Source organism: Dipteris shenzhenensis, chromosome 8, assembly GCF_047967505.1.
Source record: "Dipteris shenzhenensis isolate YYH24624 ecotype China chromosome 8, Dip_SZ_1.0, whole genome shotgun sequence".
Lineage (NCBI taxonomy): Eukaryota > Viridiplantae > Streptophyta > Polypodiopsida > Gleicheniales > Dipteridaceae > Dipteris > Dipteris shenzhenensis.
The window spans coordinates 58129778-58135349 of NC_141603.1; the positions used below are offsets into that span (position 1 = coordinate 58129778).

The window sequence follows — 5572 nt, forward strand, 5'->3', positions numbered from 1 at the left end:
TTTAACAGGCACTCAGGAGAAGTGGCCATTTTTTACTCTCTATGCCCACTTTTCATCGTTGAGCAAAGTTGTAATAGAAAGGTTGCTTTGTGCCCCATTGCAAAGATTCTAAGAGTTGCAAGCTAGTTTTGGGTGGTTGTGTTTATGTATTTTTCTCACTTAGTGTGACTCATCGTTGCTTGCCACCGCCCTTGTGAGGCAAAATTTTTGGTGTTGCAGAATTGTTGTTGTTCACCCTTGTGAGGCAAAACTCTGTTTCTTAAGATAGCAGTTGTAGATTTTGACTTTGCAAAATTCTAAGAATATGTCCACTATTATTAGTGAGAAGCTTGAGAAAGACAACTTCCAAGCATGGAATTTCAGGATGGCAAACTTCCTTATGGGAAAGGGAGTATGGTCATTCATCAATGTTGATGAGCAAGAACCAATTTTGGGTGCTGCTCCTACTGCTGTAGATTTGAAGACATTTAAAGAGTTTCATGAAAGGGCCAAGAAGGTCATGTATCAGTTGTCTTTCAATGTTTCAAACTCCATGTTAATGCATATACAGGATGCAAAGATGCCGAAGGAGGCATGGGATACATTGGTGAGTATGTATAGCACCAATACTACTCCGCGGAAGATGCAGCTCAAACAGGAGTTCCATAATGTGTAGAGGAATAAGTTGAACATAAATGAGTATTCCATGAAGCTTAAATGCCTTGCAAATTCTCTTCGCTCAATTGGAGCACCTGTTGATGATGAGGACTTAGTGTCTATGACCTTAAATGGCCTTGGAAGAGAATATGCACAATTTCAAACATCCATTGGAGTTTGTGAGACCTTTTCTGATTTTCAAGAACTTGTTGCTCTCTTGTTGAGGGAAGAGCAAAGGAATAGTGGTTCAGCCACAGGAATTTCTCAAGATTTCGCATTCTACTCAAATCAAGATAAAGGTAGAGGTTGTTTTGGTGGCTGTTCATCAGAACCAACAACAACAACAAGAAAACCAGTCCTTTGGAGCAGGATGTGGTAACCCTAGAGGCAGGGGGAGCCAAAGAGGACATGGTTCATGGCAAAGGAACCAACAAGTAGATAGCAACACAGAGTGCTATTATTGTGGGAAGCTTGGACATAAAGAGAAGACTTGCTATAAAAAGTAGAATGACATCAGAAATGGAAAGTTGCAACAAAGCAACTATGCATCATCTAGTGGGCATGGTGATGACAGAAATGAGTGCCTTTTTGTGATGTGGCATATGGTTAACTCCATGACAAAAAATGCTATAGATTGCAATGTCCTAGATTAGCTAGATCCGATCTTGTAACTGGCTTTGCGTCCACCCCCGTAGCAGTATCCCAAAGCTCGTATGCGTTTAGGATGGCCTTCATCTTGAACTTCTAGAGTGGGTAGTTTGAACTGTCCAACTTTCCACTATCGCCAAAAGGTGGGATTTGTAGTCTTGTGAGCTGAGCCATCTCTCACAATCTACTCGCAAACAAAAACACACTACCACATCTTCTTGCTAGAGCCTGAGCTCTGGTACCATGAAAGAAAACAATACACCATTTATGATAGACAAATAATAGGATCTCGTATGCAAGAGAGAAAACTGACAGTATAGAGAATCAAAAAAACTGATTAATGTAAACTGATACAATAGATGGCGCTACCTCCTAGCCGTGCGCTCCTATGAGAGAAGCCTTGATGGCGTGCTAGAAACAGTAGAGGATGGAGGCTGATGCCCTTTTTTGGTCCAGTCAAATGGCCGACGTCCTTTTCTGGCCTAGAGCCATCTGGGATCATCTAGTGCTCCAAACGGGCCCCACAACTCGTGGGCTGCCCCAAGAAATGCTCCATCTACCCTTAGTGTAGTTAGTCATGGAATGCCTTCCTGTACTTGCATCTAGCCTAGTTGGCAGTGTGCCAAATCTATCTAAAGCCGTCCAGCCATCGGGCCACACATGGCCCCCATTTGGTGTCTAAACTAGGTCCTATCGGTACCTAGCTACTCTAATGCCTTCTCCTCATTTGGGGGGCTCACAGGTAGAGTTAGCTGGTTCTCACATAGTTACATGAGAGTGGGGCATTGATATCTAACCCCCCCCCCCCTCAAGGTCCACTTGCAGGTGAACTACCTTTTCAAGTCGATGAAGATGCCTCTCCAGCAAGTCTCTTCCAAGAGCCTTCGTGAAGATGTCTGCAACATTGGGACAATACACCAAATAGACCTCTCCATCCATGATGAGCTCACACACAAAGTGATACTGAATCTCAATGTGTTTTGTACGAGCATGAAATACTAGGTTCTTTGCAATCGACATGCAGCTTTGATTGTCATATGATAACTGCGTAGGCTTGCTCTGTGCTATGGCCAAGTCCCCAAAATTCATCCTCAACCACACATCCTCACAAGAGGCAAAACATGCTGATTTGTACTCGGCCTCAGTAGAAGAAAGAGCAACCATTGGCTGCTTCTTGCTGACCCATGAGACAACTCTAGATCCAAGTGAAAAACAATAACCTGTCACTGATCTCCTGTTGTCCATGTCTCCTGCCCAATCCGAATCACAGAATCCCGGTCAAGGTACTGCCTTTGGTATAGGTGATGCCGTAATCTATTGTGCCTGCAATGTACTTCAGTACTCACATCCCTATCCTCCAATGGTTCTCCCGGGGCTTGTTGGAAAACCTGCTTAGCACACCAATTGCATAACTGATGTCCGGCCGTGTGCTGCACAAGTAGATCAAACTGCCCACTAGCCTCCTATACTTCGCTAGGTCCACTAGTGGTGATGAATCCTCTTTCAAGAGCTTCACGTTAACCTCCACGGGGGTACCAACTGATTTGCACTCAGCCATGCCAAATGCCTTCAATATCTCTCCAGCATACTTCTGTTGTGAGATGATCTGATTTGGCTCCTGCCAAACCTCGATCCCCATACAAAAATGCATCAATCCGAGGTTTGTCATTTCAAACTCTCCACTTAGCATCTGCTTCGTTTGTGAGATCTTTTCTTCATAGTTCCCTGTCATGACAAGGTCGTCCACATAAAGGTCCACGATCATACACTTGCCTCCTTTCCTGGAGATGTAAAAACAATCATAAGAAGACTCCTGGAGATGTATAAACAATCATAAGAAGACTCCTCTTGAACCCATTCCACAAAAAGTAGGCGTTAATTCATTGCTACTGGTACCATCCTCAAGGGGCCTATTTCAGCTCGTAAAGTGCCTTCTTCGATTTGTAGACTTTACCTTTTGAATCAGGGAGCACAAATCCTGGTGGTTGCTCCACATATACCTCCTTGAGATCTCCATTTAGAAAGGTGGATTTTACATCCATTTGATACACGATGTGTGGATAAAAAAGAAAAAATGTTTTTCACTTGTTGCATGTTCCTAGGTGAGTGCATAGCTATGTACATAGCTAGTTGGTAGGGGAAATGAGCTGTGGACACCCTCATGATGGTCTCCACACTGATGATATATTGTCTTGAGATGGAAGACACTTCTACAGGGACTCTGGGAGATAATGAAGTGCAGTGTGGTTGCAGTAGGCAATCTAGAGTGTTGACGGGGTTTTGTTGTGGGATGACATGCACTCCTTCATAGTTGTCCAGAGTCCTTTCTGTATGAGGGCATGAGCATTTTTTTGTTGTGGTTGTCTTGTAGATCCTTTGTGTCGGGATGGTGTTCACCATATGTGGTAGTCTGGGCAACTAAATGTTAAGTGTTGGAGGCATGCAAGTGATTGAATGCCTAACTAGAACCATATGGGCATCCATGACCTTGGTGTAAAGTTTGAAGGAAGGGTGGAAGAGTGGTAAAAAGCATGGGATGACATGGCTATAATAAAAAAGGTATCCATGCAGGTGGCTACGTGAGGACGAGGCGAGGAGGTTCTGGATGGCGAGGTGGCGACTGCAAGTAGCATGCTACGAGGAGAGGGTGAGCTGGTGATACGCGAGGATGACAACTATGAAGGTGGCACGAGGATCCTATGCGGGTGGTTGGATCGGGGCCAAGAGCTTCTGAAAAGGGATCGCGTAGTGCAAGGGGGGACGGAAAAAACGTATGTGGTGAGGGGGAGATCCCTCAGAGCACCTGGGAGAATACGTGAGCTTTGTAAGCTCTGTGAGCTGGAGACAGAGTGTTGGCTCCGTGGTGAGCAGGAGAGGCTCGTAGTGCAGAGGGGGAGTAGAAGAGGCTCTTCTCGATGAAGGCGATGGCTAAAGGACCAGAGGGAGCGATGGAGGTCGTTTGTTCTGCGCGCTGGAGTATCTTGAGCGATAAAGAGAGCTGCTGGAAGGAAGAAGACGATGGCTGGACGGCGGTAACCAAGGTGGTAAGCTTCTGAGAACAGAAGGGCTACGAGACATTCGAGAGGCTGTGAGCGACAGGGAGCAGACGGGGAAGGGTACGTACGTGATGGAGGGGTGAATCTCCGATTACATGTCTTGACGCTGATGATCTCTGGGTGCTCCGTGAGGACGAATGAAGCCACGGTGTTGGTTAGCTTCATGCGAAGGATAGGAAGGAGGTACGTAAGGTGTGGGAGAAGGAGCTTGGGGAGTGGAGTGGCATCGCTACTATAGGTCTGGAGGTCTTTCGGAGGGGTGGTTCTCTGAAAAAGCTAGGTGGGAGATGTACAACGAAGAGGGAAGGAAGGGGATTGCGAATGCACAGGGAGAGTGGACAGTGGCCTTTGTGGGAGTTTTTTCTTTTTGCATGGCTGGGGGCTTTTTGGATTGAAGGAGCTTGACGACTACGCAGGTCTAGAGATTCATGGAGGATAGCAGGAGGACTTTGTGAGCAAGAGGACAATTGTGGAGTGAAGGGATTCGAGATAGGGGCGGTGTTCTCTACTAGGAGGTTGGAGGGTCATGGGCAATGCGGGTACTCTGTGAGAAGAAAAGAAACCGTGTGAGTTGGGTATTATCATGTGAAGAATAATGGCAACCCAGGGATCTTGCTGAAGAGGTTGACGGTAGCTTTGGAGGGAGCTTCTTGATTGGGGTGGCTATCTTCTGTGTAAAGGGAGACCCTACTGTAGCAAGCTGAAGTGTTTGGCTGGCTCTTGGTAACAAAGCATGATCATTGTAGCTGCTTTTGAAGGAACAATATATGTCTCACTGTGGGTTGTGGATTGGATGCATGAAGCTGAATGCTTTCTAAGTTGTTGAGGGAAGTAGTCTATTCATGTTGGGCTGTGTAGTCCAGTGGGCTTCTTTCTAAAGTTGTCTCATCTCTGGGAAAATGTATCCAAGTGTGAGTTGTCTCAGAAGGTCTATAGAGAGAAAAATGTTGAATGAATGCCTTTTGCCTTGTGATTGTGTTGTTCGGGTGTTTAAACGTGGATGAGGGTGGTTGTGAAGGCGGGTTAGGCTCTATTGCTTTTGTCCATCCACATTTTGGTGCCTCCACGGAGGAAGTTCACTTCAGTTTACAAGATTGGAGGAGTAGGTGTTCTGAGATGTGTTGCAAGCAATGGGGAGAAATCCACACATGAGAGTGATACAGTGTGAGTGGTGTGGAGAATATGGTCACAGGAAGGACAGATGTATTGAAGTCCAGCTACGTGTGATCCGA

General features: G+C 45.8%; 1 pseudogene; it reads left to right on the forward strand.

The window, feature by feature from the left end:
- The first annotated feature begins 301 nt into the window (after positions 1–301).
- LOC147899742 (uncharacterized) lies at positions 302–1015 on the forward strand (annotated as a pseudogene).
- Positions 1016–5572: the final 4557 nt, after the last annotated feature.